Source organism: Biomphalaria glabrata, chromosome 13 (genome assembly GCF_947242115.1).
Source record: "Biomphalaria glabrata chromosome 13, xgBioGlab47.1, whole genome shotgun sequence".
NCBI classification, from domain to species: domain Eukaryota; kingdom Metazoa; phylum Mollusca; class Gastropoda; family Planorbidae; genus Biomphalaria; species Biomphalaria glabrata.
In genome coordinates, this window is record NC_074723.1 from 5981042 (window position 1) to 5998195 (window position 17154).

Here is a 17154-nt window from a genome sequence, read left to right on the forward strand (position 1 = left end):
GTATACAATTCAACGAGCAAATGTAAAGTTGATTTAAATATTTATTATATGGAAATAGTGCATAGTCCTGATGTGATAGAAGTTCATTTCGTTAAAGCCACTATGACATCAATTTACATTAAAAATAATTGCTCATATTGTTTCTTATCTTATCAATTAGAGACGTTCCTTTAAATCAGAAGTTCTCTACGTCCTACGCGAATCGAAGGGTTAATATAAGTCATGCATTGAGACTAAAATTCTGTCAAGACATTTGGTTTCCTTGTGTATTCAGGCAACCCGTTCTAGGCTCTAATGTTGGCCTCCTTCAGTCGATGAGCGACTATGGTTCATCTCGAACACTTTTTCATGTAATTGTGGAGCTCTTATTTTGGAGAGACACTCATCAAATCATTAAATAAGAACAACCTGGTATAAACTTTGTCACATGTAAATTATGAGTGAGTCTGGTGTGAATGTACACTTTGGTTTCTTATAGTTATAATGTTTTTTGTTTGGTGTAATGCACAAATTGTAAGACAAATTTCCATACGGACTATAAAGATTATTATTATTATTATTATCATCTCATCATAAGTCCCTCGACTTTTGTCGTAGTCGTGCTGTGACAGCGTAACCAAATCCCTCCCATTTCCCAGGTCAGCTGCCGTTCTTAGCAGGATATCAAGAGAGAGGCCGGTCAGTTCTTTTACGTTGTCCAGCTCTTGTCTTTGGATGACCTGATCTTCGTGCTCCATCCACTGTACCTTGAAGGATGACCTTTTGTGACAGGGGGGTCATGTCTTACACTATGACCGCAGCAGCTCAGCTTTCGTCGCTTCACATTAACGTGAAGTTCTTCCTATTTGCTAACCAGAGTGTTGACTTGTAACAGTACAAACTCATTTCCATTCTTTTTCTGATTTTTCGTGTGCATAAAACATTCATGGCACCAATGACCCAAGTTTCTAATTAATAAGAGTATTTAATTATAATACTAATAAAAATAATCTATCTATCTATATAATTCTCTTCGTCTCTCAAGAGTTTGGACGAGAAGAAGAAGTAAAGGAAAGATCACTCTCTTATTTCTGCGGATAGTCACCCCACGAAAAAACAAGAGGTGGGGGGGGGTGGAGAACATAATCTTTATTTGCCTTAAGAAAAAATTTCTTTAGCTAAAATGCATCAAATTATTCATACTAAATCTTGCCCGGTGACCTCTGTTCCGAGCTCTTTCACGACGTGATGGGGGAGGGGGGGGGGAGAGAAGGTTTCCGTGCTGCTTTTACACGCTCAGGGAACACAACTCTGCTCAAGTCGGGTTCCAAACTCGAGTCCCCTTAATAGTAAAAAAAAAAGTTCGCCTTGTGGTCTATAGGGCAGATGATGTAAATAGTATCTGTTTACGGTTGACGAGGGTGTCATGTGGTCAGCACAACGACCTACCGCCTTTGATTTTTCCCAACTAATGTCAGGTACCCATTAGAGCTGAGTGGACTCAGAGCCGCCCGAAGATCCCAAAATTAAAAATCTCAGTCTGCACCAGGATTCGAACCCCGATCCCCGGTTCGAAAGCCAAGCGCTTTAGCGCTTTGCCACCGCGCCGCCGAGTCGCCTTAAAAGGTAGCCAAGTATCTATGCCATTGAGACACACATCGACTTTTGAATTTTGTTTGTTTGTTTGTATAAACGTGATATTGTTATTATAAGCGAGTCTGGCGTGGGAAAAATATGTGCCTCTTTAAGAGCTTATGTGAGTGGAAATATGTGTGTGTGTGACAGAGAATCGCCAAGAGAGATAGAAGTAGTTTTTTTCTTTCTTCCAAGACTTCAAAAGACTGGACTTATTAGCTGGATGTCTGGACGTGAGATTGCCATGACTCACAACTAGCTCTCACTGTGAACCATTCACATGGTCGTAGTTTAGAGAGTTTAGTTTAGTGATGCAGTAGGTACCTGGTACCTGTGCGCTTTTGTTAATATCCCCCCATTTAGTCATATTTAACTCTCTCTCTCTCTCTCTCCGACCTTCTGTTTTCTTTTGATATTTGATAAACCTATGTAAATAAGAGTAATATAATATAATATAATATAATATAATATAATATAATATAATATAATATAATATAATATAATATAATATAATATAATATAATATAATATAATATAATATAATATAATATAATATAATATAATAAATATAATATAGAAGATTAAATAAGAGTGCAGCGGTCGACATTTTGGCCTGAGAAGTGATTTTGGTCTGTGCAATCCACAGTCCACTATAGAAATACCTAGCGTCGTGCCTTACTGTGTATCAAAACTCCTGTGTAATAGAATATAGGGGGTTTCAATAGTGAGGTCTTATGTTGATGGATTGAGACTCATTAAGATATTAATTCATTAAGATGCTTAGAACCTTTCCGTTTCGTGTATGTGGCTCGTTGATCATACTTCAAGCTCAAAGCTGGCACCTAGCTCTCTGCAAGATAGATCTAATATCTTCAAAATGATTGCTTCAAAGCTTTACTATTTTAAGAATTTTTGTTTTCCAATTGTCAAATCAGGCCGAGAAGGATAAAAAGCGCTTTTAATCTCAACCGGTGGCCATCAGATTTTATGTGGAGTTTTATAAATGAGCCTTCAATGATGTGCCAGGGCCTTTTTTAAGTTTGTATTTCCGTAAGATTAATGTCTTGCTCTCAAGTCGGAAACATTGGCAAATAGAAAGGTCTATTTCTAAATACAATATAGACATAAGACAACGCAGAAAGACACAAAGATAAAGGCATATTCCTCGTTCCATATGCTAGGACAAATTTGTACAATGGCTTCTACTTCCCTAGTGCTATTAGAGCATGAAATGGGTCGTCTGAGCCAGCCAGGAAAACCAGTGACTTGGCAGTATTTAAGTCATTGGTTAACACGCCTGACTAGATGTATGACGCGTAGAACGTAATCATCTTATTTGAAGTAACGTCTGTATTATATAAGATAAGATTGGCTTGGCCTTATGTTTGAGTCTTTACCTATGGCTCTCGGGACGCCTATCCTAGGAATTGGATAGTTGCTATGCACACCGACCACATGGCGAGTTGTAAATCCTATTCCGTGAGTTCAGTGCTCTGACGCTATTATGCTGATGGTTAAAGCCAATAAAGGCACAGTCTTAAGTTAGGTGGACCAGGGATCGGTCATATAACGTTCCTAAAATCAGGGCAACTTGAAAAGAGAAAGTTATTGTTGACACTTGAGATAGCATTGTATCCACAACAAAACGTAGTCAAGGCCTGCGATGATCTAACATCCTGTGATGTCATCCCTCGGATGAATTAGCCAATAATTTGATTTATCATCTCCCTCTGACAGTACCATGGGCCGCCTTAATGAAATAATCATAATTTAATTAAATCTTTACTGAGAAAAAAATATCATTGTCAGATAAACGATTTAACTAGCTAATTGGTCTCTCTGACGAGGTAGTTTGAGTTCCCCTTTCTGACCTTTCCATTTAATGGGTAGATGATATCAAGGTCACCTGTTTCTTTGGCCCACGATTAACGAGGGTGTGGTGTAGCCAGAACAACGCCCCACCGCCCTTACTTTTCCCCAACTAATGCCAAGTGCTTTACATTGACAGGGTTATTGTAAGTTTTATTTATACATGACATGTTTTGTTAATTTTATTTTCATTTTCGTCTGTATTTCATAAATTCGACCTAACAGAAATGTTATTGTAGCACTCAATCAATATTTTTTATGTTGCGTTGTAGACCATTGTTAAAAGACGTTTTTTTATAAATTATTATTATAATTATAAAAAAAATATTATAAATTATAATTACTTTATAAAAATCATCTTATAATCATTCTCTGGTGCTGCCATGATCAAAATTCATTTTAGGGTCATTAAATTCATTGCGTAACATTCCTGTAAGAAATTTTGTAATGATTTGGAAATGTTGCGGTAGTTCTGAGATTCTTCCGAGCTAATTTCTTGGCCTCGAAGATATCTGCAAAGTCAGTTGTCTGCAATGTCAGATATCCCTATACTCTCATACCAATAGGTATATCATTATTCTAGTTTACTTACATAGTCGCTTGGTCTCTTAGCTTTCATATTTCCACATCCAATATTTGTCTTTTTTTTTTTTTTGCAAAGTTTTTATCAACTTTGTCTGTTTGTTTGTCTGTCTGTAAGTCTGTAAATAGTTTGAACACGTTTTAGCTCTCATACCCATTCTCGGATCAAGTTAAAGCTTTAAACATTTATTTATTTTACTAAACAAAACATAAATGAATTAAAAAAAAAAACAACAACTAGCCAATTAGTAAATGAATTATTGGAAATTAATTATTTTCTTTGATACTGAAAAAGGGAAATAACTTTTTGAGAGATATTGTTGGAAGTGAGAAGTTTTTTCCCTTACATAAGATTTATTTTAATAAATAAAAAGTTGTTTTTTTTTATATTCTGCGTGTTATTGTTATGATAATGCAATGTTAATTATTGTTATAGAAATGAACCAGTATTCATTCTCTGACACTGACAGGGTCGAGCTTCGTTGAAAAGACCTACACAAAACTTTTTTCATGGTTAACGCTTTCTGGTCCATATATTGAGAAGGTTTCCGTACACTCACCAAACACAACTCAGCTCGAGTTAAAACTCAAACTTTTAAAAAAATCCCTTGTCTTCATTGGGATTTGAACTAGAGCCCTGCGGTAATTACCACCCGACCACTAGCCCCATACGTCATACAACCTCTACCTGGCGTCATGTAGAAAAGCCTATCAATAAGTCTACGTTGAAATGTTAGGATCATGCGCAAATTTAAAAACTAAATGTTTTGTCAAATGTCAAAGTCTTTTCAGCATCAATGTCACAAATGTCAGTCGTTGACATTTTTATTTTGGTAGCGGCCAAGACATTTTCTTTGATATTTGCTTCGGTTGATTGAACCGATTTATCGTTTGAAAAGTAAACCTAACTATAAGATTTATTTAGCTATCAGATTGCGGGTAACTTCAGTATATTAGACTGTTATTTTAGACGTTGATTCATAAGCAATATGTACTTTGTACATTGTGAAATAGTTAAAATAGCATCATGTAACAATGCAGTAGGACTGATTCGTATTGTTGCACATTATAAACCATATTTTAACTGAACGGAAGGTACACCCAACCCACCACGCTTCACTTAACGTTATCATTATATCGATAATTAAATGCTTGCACAATGATTTTCTTGAAACAATATGATGAGAGACTATATTCCTTTGACGATGAGCAATGAGAATTATAGATAGACAGACAGACGGTCAGATAGATAGATAGATAGATAGATAGATAGATAGATAGATAGATAGATAGATAGATAGATAGGCAGGCAGGCAGGCAGGCAGGCAGACAGACAGACAGACAGACAGACAGACAGACAGACAGACAGACAGACAGACAGACAGACAGACAGACAGACAGACAGACAGACAGACGGACAGACGGTCAGACGGTCAGATAGATAGATAGATAGATAGATAGATAGATAGATAGATAGATAGATAGATAGATAGACAGACAGACGGTCAGATAGATAGATAGATAGATAGATAGATAGATAGATAGATATAGATAGATAGATAGATAGATAGATAGATAGATAGATAGATAGATAGAACACTGTATCTCCTAGTTTCTTGAACTCTGTATCTCTTAGTTTCTTGAACTCTGTATCTCTTAGTTTCTTGAACTCTGTATCTCTTAGTTTCTTGAACTCTGTATCTCCTAGTTTCTTGAACTCTCTATCTCTTAGTTTCTTGAACTCTGTATCTCTTAGTTTCTTGAACTCTGTATCTCCTAGTTTCTTGAACTCTGTATCTCCTAGTTTCTTGAACGCTGTATCTCAGTGGTCTTCAACGGGGGCGATATCGCCCCCTAGGGGGCGTTTTCGAGATTTTGAGGGGCGCTGAGAGCCAAAGGGGCGGTAGGGGGGCGCTGGGCATAAAATGGGGCGGTAAGGGGGCGCTGGGTATAAAGGCGGAAAGAAGAAACTAAAGCTGCTCTGAATCAAAACAAATTTAAAAATTCTTCAACATTAAAGCTGGGAAACTAAATATAGACAAATTATACTTAACTTGCTTCTAATTTAAGAACAGAAGCAGCGTTAGAAAATGAGTTCGGGAATCCCATTTTCTATTTTTAAATTCTTACTCTTTTGATATGATAGGAGAGTATTTATTGTCCTTGGATCTCGCGCGTATAAACGTTTAAGATATGACAAACATAGTAGGTAATACGCCTTTTCGATTATAGTTTATTTTATCTACAGATGTTAATATATTGAAATGTAAATGTTAATTGCAAAAAACATTAAAGGTAACATTTAAGAGAATAATTTAACTTTTTAAAAACAAAAGACATTGATAAAATGTTGTTACGAAAACTCACTGGTATGTCATGTAATATTTCCTAGAGATTTAGGGAATTGCCACTAGAAAAAAAGTAAGTCCTACTTTGATGGCATTTTCAGATGAGGTTATGAAACCAAGTCTGCTTCACAAACATATAGCGATATCCTAAAATAATTTAAGAATATTCATGAACAATTATAAAAATCTACAATTAAAACAATATTAAAAACAAAAAAACGGCAAAGCAGGATATGTTTTAATGGCTTCTAAGAAAAATGCATAGCTTTTTAAAAATTCTTATGATATTGTTGAGAAATTGATTAAAACTAAATTTATTTTAAAACATATGTATCACAAAAAGACTTTTTTTTTCTCTTAGAGATGAAATCTCTTAGTTTCTTGAACTCTGTATCTCTTAGTTTCTTGAACTCTGTATCTACTAGTTTATTGAACTCTGTATCTCCTAGTTTATTGAACTCTGTATCTACTAGTTTATTGAACTCTGTATCTCCTAGTTTCTTGAACTCTGTATCTCCTAGTTTCCTGAACTCTCTATCTCCTAGTTTCCTGAACTCTCTATCTCCTAGTTTCTACAGCTAGTCAATAACATCAATAGGCTACGCAGTGCTGTCTGAATTTTTATCGACACAAGTTGCCAACTTTTTATTCTGTTACAAGTCAATAGTAAGGTTTTTTTTTTTTTTTTTTTTTTTGGCTCATTTAAAATAATAATAATTTAATTTTTAAATCGCTGTCAACAAACATAATGTAGGATTAAGGTGCTATGATAACTTAATAGACATAAACACATCTTTAAAAATCTTTGAACAGATAGGTCTTGGTGTTCTTGTTGAAGCATGTTTTTAATTTGAGATCAATGGGGAGTGAGTTCCAAACCATCGGTCCGTGCACTGAAAAAAAACAACCCACAAACCATAACTTTTGAGGGAGAAACATGCCACAACCAGAGGCATTGGGTCCACGAGACTTTGAAAAGCGTCAATATATATAGAGAAACATTTTCCAGTTTTAGATTTGAAGTTAATGATTTTGTTTTTTAAGGTACCTTTAAATAAATAAAATGGGTTTCCAAAATAGTTATAAAGGGCAAAGGTCAAACCATTCGGCACTGCGGGTTGCAATGGAGTCGTGATGCAGTCAGTCGTCCCTATTATACATCGACATGATTTACGTTCTTTGTGTTTCTCTATTTCAATATATTTAATCAAGAAAACTGTATGCTAAAGTATATTCACCAAACATACAACAGCATTTGTTTTGTATTTAAAGAGTCAAACCTGGCCTCTTTAATATTTCACTCCTGGTTTTATGTCAGCTAAAATTATTATTAATATTTTGAAAAGTAATATAGTACAGGTTAATCATGTTTCATAATATCTATTTAATTCTTTATGATTTAATATTTGTGAAATGTGAGAACTTCCAAATAAAAATTAAATTTAAAAAGTAAAAAAATTTAATCAGCCCATTTAAACAAAACGGTAAGGGGCCGGAATAACCAAAAAGCGACAAGAAGCCCTATTAAAAAATAATTAAAACTTTGACACAATTAGTAAAAGAGAAATGTTAATACGGATCATCATAGAGACGCCACGATTCAGTTCTTCAGAGCAAAAATACAAATTGAACTAGAAGAAGATCATACCCCAAGAAATCAAACATCCTACCAAGACGTACTATCCATTAGTAAACATGATTAAAGATATTGACTTCTACATTGTTAGGGTAAGAACGCTCAATGTCATAACAGAATGTAATTTCTTGCAGTCTTTCTGCGGCCAGTTCATCAATGTGAATGACTATGAAATTTAAATGTTACAGACTGCTCTCTATTACTTACATTCTTTCATAATCTCTCTCTCACTCTCTTTCACTTTCTCTCTTTCATTTTTCTCTTTCTCTTTCACTTTCTCACTCTTTCTTTATCTTTCACTTTCTCTCTCTGTCTCTCAATTTCTCACTCACTCTCTTTCACTTTATCTCTCTCTCTCTCTTTCACTTTATCTCTCTCTCTCTCTTTCATTTTCTCTCTCTCTCTCTCTCTTTCACTTTCTCTCTCTCTCTCTCTCTTACTTAGACTGCTCTCTATTACTTACATTCTTTCACAATCTCTCTTCCACTCTTTCACTTTCTCTCTCTTTCTCTTTCACTTTCTCTCTCTCTTTCTCTTTCTCTCTCTCTCTCTTTTTCAATTTCTATCTCTTTCTTTCACTTTCTTTCTTTTCTCTCTCCCTTTCACTTTCTCTCTATTTCACTTTCTCTTTCTCTTTCACTTTCACTTTCTCTCTCTCTTTTTCACTTTCTTTCTCTCTCCAACTCTTCTTTCTTTGCAAGTAAACATATTTTTTAGATCTACTTGTGACGGACGGAAGGACATAGGGACATACAGACAATAACTAAAAATCATTTAATAAAAAGATAACCCAAAACATTAACGGTTACTAAAAAAAAGTTCAATAATGTTTGTAAAATGTTTTGTAAAATGTTTTACATGTTTCGGATGTTCCTTCAGAGTTGAAGATAGTTACTTCCTAGTCCAAAACTCCCGCAGGACGACGGGGGATGGGAGCGGGCAGGGTTTGAACCCGGGACCATCGATAAATCTGAACGACAGTCCAGCGTGCAAACCGCACGACCAGGCAGCCATGCTATTTTAATGCCATGTAAGAGGCTGAGGGGTAAAGCGCTTTGCTTCCAAACCGGATGGTCCCGGGTTCGAATCCTGGTGAAAATTGAGATTTTAAATATAGGAATCTTGAGTGCGCCTCTGAGTCCACCCAACTCTAGTTGATACCTGATATTAGTTGGGGAAATGTAAAGTTGGTTAGTCATTGCGCTGGCCACATAACACCCTCTTGGCAACAGACTCAAATGACATTTACATCATCTGCCCTATAAACCTCATGGTCTGAAAGAGGGAACCAATGTAAAGTTAATTTAAAAAAAAAAGAATAGTAACATTTCCTCTTACCGGTAAGAACGATTCAGTTCACTCTGCACTACTAACGTGATGAGTTCAAACCTCCTAAAGAAGATCTTTATGGTGGTTTCAAACATGGCGGGCTCAATTCTATTTTGTCAAACTTTCAAATAAAATGTAGGGTTCACTGGGTTCAAGACGTTTGAGGGTTTGCAAAAGAGGTTTAATTAACTTATTCCTCATCAGTGTGAGTCATTGCTAGAGACTTCCATTTTGTTATCAAAATATCGTCTGCTGACCTAGATCTTTAAATCTTTTATTACTATGACCTATTTGACCTTCTTCCTTTTTAAACTTAGGAGTTTTTATTTTCACTAAAAATGTAATCTTAAATTAAAGGGTTACATTTTGGGTAAGGAATGTATATTGAAAATTTTCAACTAGTATGGTTTGAGAACCTTGTCATTAGCAACATAATGTCGAGGCTCTTGACTTCTGGTTAGCAGACGTCGAAACTTTCTGATCTTGAGATTATTTGTTTTCGAGTTGAATGGACTCAGAACAGCTTCCGTCTGTAATAGTGAACTCGACAGGATACAATCTTTTAATTCACTCTCAGACTACAATCTTCTGATTCATTTTCCAGATACAATCTTCTGAATGTGAACTGATGGTTCGCTCGTTCAACTCGGCCTCTGAAAAAAAATTCTTTTACGGAAAGTAAAAAATTTAGTTTCGCATTTTATTGTTCTAGAAATGTATTAGTTTTCTATTAGACTTAACTCTTTCTCTCCGTAATTATTTATCACATTTTGGTGGAATCAACGCTGCTTACGTCAGTTAGGAGAGAAAGAGTTAAAAAATATTTTTAAAAGAAACAGATTTGTTTGTACGTGGAGCTGTAAGTATATTATCGAATATTTTAAGAACAATGGCTGATTTTTTTTTTTAAATTAAATTTTTGTTTCAAGTTTCTTTAAAATTATAAAAGTGTTTTTATTACTAAGTATTACCAATACCATCTACCGCTTTTCCGCCATGCATTGTTTATTCACCTATAGTTATAAAGTTCCCCTTTCAAACCTTTGAGATTATAGGGCAGATGACGTAGAGGTCATCTGCTTATAACGAGGCTGTCATGTGGCCAGCACAACGACCAACCGCCTTTACTTTTTCCCCAACTAGTGTCAGGTACCCAGAGGCGCCCGAAAAAATCCCGAAATTAAAAATCCCAGTGTTCACCAGGATTTGAACCTGGCACCCCCGTTTCGTACGACTCAGCCATCGTACCTCCAATAGATATAATTATTATTATTTGCATATAAAAAATATTGTTTGTTTGAGACATTATTTCCATATTTTACTTTTATGTTTATGTCGCACTAATAGTTTATTAGATTTATTATAGATGAGCAAAAAATCGCTTTTGATTTTTTTTTAAAGATAGAGATTGATTTAGATCTAGATTTATATACCATTGACAATTACAACAAATTAAGTATTGGAACTTACTGTTTTTGGTTAAAATTTGCCTTATTATTTTGATTAAATGAAAGCTGACAATGCCGTTTTTTTTTAAAAATCTCGAGTAGGATTGGCGTTTTCCATATTGAATGACACCCCAAGATTACAACTGTGCCTTTTAGTCAAGATATTTTATAAGTTTTTACGATACCTTTTTCGTATACTTTGCAATTTCAGAAGATTTCCAGGAGCTCCTGGAAAATCAGAAGGCCGCGGAAACCTTGTTATAAGTTAAAATGGTTTAATTTAATAATTTAAAACTAGAGTTAGAGCGGGGCCTATAAAAGTGCGGGGCCCACTGCGACCGCATAGGTTGCAGTGCCATAAGACCGGTCCTTACAATGATGCCCAAACTACGACCCGCACGTCATATCCTGTCTTTATGCATTGCAATGTCTTTATATAGACCTTAACGCCCTACATCGGAAGAGACTAGCACGATATCTTTTTGTTTATTAAGACTCCAGACGGATCTAAAGTCTTCTCTTTCTCTTTCAATAGAAGTAAACAGCATTGCCTCGTGTCTTTTTCAAATACTGTCTCCGCCATGCATCGATCATTCTGAAACAGTCCCTGTGGTCAATCATTGGTATAGATTACAGTGACCCCTGTGGCCTACGTGAGCGGGCGAGATGCATAAATATAGCCTCCAAGCAGTGATCTATAAACGTGAGGGGTCAAACGATAAGCCTTATGTTCCGTTGTTGTTGTCGATATAGACAAATCGATAAATATATTATAGTGAGCTTGATAGACAAGAATGTCTATATATTTACACATATCTCAACAACGTGGATAGAATAGGAATATTGTATGTATGTAGTATTTCTTGAATATTAACACTAAACAGTTATACAATGTTGACACAGCTATATGTAACATTGATAAAATATTATTACAGCTATATGTAACATTGGCAAAATATTATGACAGCTATATGTAACATTGGTAAAATATTATCATAGCTATATGAAACATTGATAAAATATTATCACTGGTGTATGTAACATTGATAAAATATTATCACAGCTATATTTAACATTGACAAAATATTATCACAGCTATATGCAACATGATAAATTATTATTACTGTTGTATGTAGCATTCATAAAATATTGTGAGAGCTATCCAACTGTCTCTGACGCTAAATACAATGTAGTAAATAGTATCCATATGATTTTTACATAACTGCTCAATATACGATTTATAATGTCGATGATGACAATAGTATTTAAATTCATTTTATATATCCTCGAGTTTTAAAAATATGTGTAAGTTAGCTTTTCAAAACTGCAAATTGATTACCATGTAATACGATTTTTTTAAATTTAGTGAATTAAAAAAAAATTAATCTCATGTCTCCACATATTTAGCTCCAAGCGAGAAAAAAAATACAACTCTTAATTGTGTCACGTTTCAATTTCCTGGTTGAGTTTTCATATTCTATTTCCAAAATCTGTATTTTATTCCGATGTAACTAATACTTTGAATCTGCTGAATTAAAACATAGAACTTGCTTGGTAAGATAATATTCAATCTTCACACAGGATTTTTCTAACGGAGGAACATTGCCACTGGGAACGCGACACACACAATGCAAATCTATTGGCTATTTAGTAATCGATTCTAACCTATTATGATAACTTTTTGAAAATTAATTTCTTTAAAAAAATGTAAAAAAAAAATATTTATAAGAAACAAAACATGTTTATATATTTGAAACGAATTTAGAGAAAGTTTCACTATACTGTTACTTCTGTTACAAAACATTAGACAATAGTGTACATTGGGCCAAACTTACTGATTGTCGAATATATAAAGACTATAATGTCTAGACGAAGAGGGATTTTGACCAAGAAAGTTATGGACAGCTCTGAAAGAAAAGCGTGACAAACGAAAAAGGGCTGACTCCTCTACCACCAAAGCGAAAGCCACCTTAACCGTTTGATTGACAAAAGAGCTGAGCCGAAGGCTTTTCGAGCTCTAGGCTTGTAAGCATGCCTAAACAACCGTTCTGTCTGGAACAGATCCAAGTCAATGCCTATGTAAAGCATTTAGCTATTTCCGATATATCTTGCTCTCCGGGCGCATGGACTAGAATGCATGGCCGAAGGTCGAGTACACCGGGAACTTCCGCCATTTTCCTATGTTGTACCAAGCTAACCGTATAGGACTCGCCATTAGTGTAACGGTCCCTTGAGGAACGGCGCGTGGATTATCAACAGCGAAGTGGGAACTCTCTTTCAACTCCGCACCGTGCAATGGGAAAGCTCTGGCATTCTTTTGGACACTCCCACAGGAGTTTTTGTTTTGCTATTCATTTAGTCTAATCACTTCCTCAAATGATCGTTTCCCCCCCTAGTGCCACAATGAGGCAGAATAGCGTACCCGGGGCCACTCTGCGAAATTTATGGACGGGAGTGTCTCTCCGAAATAGGGCTCCCCCATTCACATGAAAAGTGTTCGAGATGAACCATAGTCGTTACGACTGAAAGAGGCCAACAAAATAATGTCTGATGTACTCATGCGTAACAAATCTGACGCAAAAACGCAGTCAACGACAAGCTTTTACCCGTTTTTTTAAACTAATTCTTCTAGTGATCATTTTTAAGTATACACATACTAGTACTCGTGTCGATACTAACAGTTCTGGGATCACCCCTCTTTAGAAATTGGACAATACAAGTGTGAATGGTCACTGTTTGTTATCACTTTTCTCATCCGCGAGAAAACACCACTCTCCAGGAAATCAGTCTTCATTTTTGCAGAATGTCCAAGTGAACTTCACTGGACGATGAACTCTCCCGGGATGACCCACGACCAATACATTTGTAACTCCATAATAGAAGAGGCGATAGTGATTTCCTGAACTGATTGAATATATTTCTTAACGTCAACGTGATTCCCTCATGTTGGGAATTCATCAAAAGCCAACCAGGCAAAATAAGAAAAAATGCCGTGTCTGGAAGAGCCAAATCTTTGGCTTGTAGGCCGCATTTTTAGACCAGAATTCTGTGATTTTTTTTATCCCAAGGTTTTGCTAAGTTGAATTTTACAGCATTTTTCAATTAAATTGTATAATAAATCAGTACTGTAATACTTCCGTACATTGTCATTCGCACTTGGGTACCAATATTTCTTTCGATGTTTGTTTTCTTTTTATTTACTTATTTAAAATAAATCGTGGAAATTTTACTTCGTATTAAATAAGGGGCAGTCTGGGTATATATGCATTCGAGCAAATGTCCCTTGGACCGGAGCCCAAAGTGCCGCTGGAGCTGCCGAATGGGCAACTTTGAATGGAAGTAAGTCCCGTGACTAGCCTTCGCCTTATCTATTAGAAAAGATCTTCACTGAGTAATAGGCCTACAAAGCCTATATACATGGCCTCTTCTATCTCTAAAGACAAGAAAGCTACCAGATGAACCCTTCGTTTTGGTTTCCTATAAATTGAGGAAAAAAGGCTGTTGACTTTCAATGCCATCCATGTTGTTTTAAAAAATAGTGGCCCGGGTCGTATGGTTATGCCAGGGCCGATTTTGATACCCAGTCCGCCCCTGGGGCGCAAGTAGTTCACGATAGAGTTCAATAAGCAGGTAAAGGGGAGAGCAGGGCATGGGGCATGAGCTGGTGATTAAAGAATGAACAATCGGAATTAGAGAAATGGGAAGAATGCAGAGGAGTGCGATCAGAAAGGGCGTAGCGATCACAGTCGTTAGTTGGCGAAAAGCAAATGCGGTTGGTCGTTGTGATGGCCACATGACACCCTCGTTAGCCGTGGGACATAGAGACATTCCCTACAGATCGTAAGGTCTGAAAGGATTATGTTTAATAGAAAAAAAATCATACATTAACTGTGGAACATCTGACATTTGCAAGGTACAAGAGCTGGTAAATGTACATGTGACAATGGTACATTCTCGGAATTTCTCCTCAGAAATGAAACGAATTAGAAATTGTTTTTTGAGAATCAAACCGGAGATTTTCATTATTAGTTTAATTAAAGTCGTCTGCTCTCTGTTTGCAATTTGATTTTAAAATACGTTTTTTTTTTAAAAATGTACAGTGAAAGAAGGGGAACAGAGAAAGCGATATGTACAAATGTGGAGCGATATAATGGGCCCTAAAGATAAAAGTATATAATACAAAAAATGTCAATGACGCTTTAATGAAATAGCATTGTTGGAAATTAATACAAAGATTATTTAATGCTTTTTATAATGAAATGTTCATTAACACTTTTAGAACACCGGTTACACCGGCTACCTCATTTATGAAAATACCGGCTATTATAGTTTTGATTCATTGGCTTTACAGATACAAAATTTAAATGAAGGTCGCTTCTCCTCCAGCGAATGAGATTAAAGATTGCCTGTTTTCCATTATAAAGTTCTCTAAGACAACGCTGGATAGAGACCATGGCATAGCTCGTGAAAATATTTTGACTTGGTAGTTTATCTTCGGCTTCAATAGATCTATGAATAGACTGCCAATGTCTTATCTATAAGTGATCGTTGTTTAACTCTCTTGCGTCATCGGTACATTTAGCAGCTAGTTACTGTGCTGCTAGTAATATCATTTTCTCCCATTCCGACGTATATGGAATTCCCAATCAAGATAGCAAATTTTTTAGTTTAGATTTTTTTAAAGCAATAACCAAATACTGCTTCCTATGTAGTGCTGCCTTAATGAGCCCAAAATATTTAACAAATAAAGCGTCCAACAGGGGAACTTATTGCCTCATTCAGGGACCTTATTGCCTCATTCAGGGACCTTATTGCCCCAGCCGGGGGGAACTTATTGCCTCAGCACCAGCCATTAGTGGCCATCGTACCGGTATCGTAAACAAATCGTAAAGCTCGCCACTTTTCCCAAAAACAACCAAACAGGTCTGCAGACTTCATGTCGACTATTAAATATTTATACATTCCCAGAGGTCAGTCGTCATCCGATCTTGTGGCGTCGACTCGCAGACGTGACATAAAAACTGCCCCATTAGTGTCAGATTACACCTTCTCTTTTTTTTTGGGGCTCTCTTTTGCCCACCAAACGCGCGACACACTTGTGCGCCTGCCTGGTGCATAACACGTGAGTACAACGCAAGCAAAGATCTGAGTAATTATTGATGGGCCCGGCCGAAATGAGTTAATGGGGGTGACAGGGGAGTGGACGCCTTGTCCGTGGCGCCCCTTTGGGAGGGAAAGCTGGAAATGTAAATGAGACATTTGTAGCTAATAGTTCTACCTTTAAGTGTTGTCATTTCTCGCTTTTTTTCATTGTTGGACAAAACGATTAGCTGGGAGGTAATGGGTTAAATATCACATGATTGTTGTAGCGCTCCTATTTAATCAAAGTTCCATTTATTCATAAGCATTAATGGATGGTCACCGTAGGCTGGATGGTCACCGTAGGCTGGGTGGACACCGAAGGCTGGGTGGACACCGAAGGCTGGGTGATCACCGTAGTGCGGGTGGTCACCGTAGGCTGTTTCGTCACAGTCTGCTGGATGGTCACCGTAAGCTAGATGGTCACCGTAGGTTGGATCTTCACCGTAGGTTGGATCTTCACCGTAGGTTGGATGATCACCGTAGGCTGGTATGGTCACTGTAGGCTGTTTCGCCACCGTAGGTTGGGCGATCACCGTAGGCTGGGTAGTCATCGTAGGCTGGGTAGGTAGTCACCGTAGACTGTTACGAAACCTTAGGCTAGGTAGTCACCGTTGGCTGGATGGTCATCATAGGCTGGATGTTCACCATCGTTTGAGTGGTCACCGTAGACTGGGTGGTCACCATATGCTTATTGGTTGATACAAAACACACTCATTGGTTGAAGCAAACTAATTGGTAAATCCTGGCTGTTTGCTTTGACCGGAGGTTACTCACTACAAAGTTTTGAAAAACGAAAGAAAAAATATTCTTTTATTTCTATGTTTGATTTATAGTTTTGTAATTTTGAATATCTCATTATCTTTATTCCTGTCATAACAGACATTTACACATATTGAATCTCTTTCTCTCTCTCTTTTATTTCTTTTCTTTTTTTTTCCCTCACATCTCTCCAAAAATAAGAAAACTCTCTCTCACACGCACACAGACACATATATATACACAGTGGCTTATCTATGATGGGGCGGGAAAGGGGGAGGGGAGTATTTGAAAACCCCACCCGGGCCCCCAAATGAGTGGGTTTTTTTTACATTAAATATTAAATATTACGCAAAATACAGAGGCCCCCAAAGAAGTCAAGCCCCCCCCCCCCCCCGTGGCTACCAAATGATGTCAAATTCCTAGCTAC

At 36.6% G+C, this 17154-nt stretch overlaps 1 protein-coding gene across 1 annotated transcript in view; it reads right to left on the reverse strand.

Annotated features, from left to right (window-relative positions):
• Positions 1 to 17154, reverse strand: part of LOC106070416 (GTPase IMAP family member 7-like) — a 374699-nt gene that overhangs the window by 166292 nt on the left and 191253 nt on the right. The gene's annotated exons all lie outside the window — the stretch shown is intronic.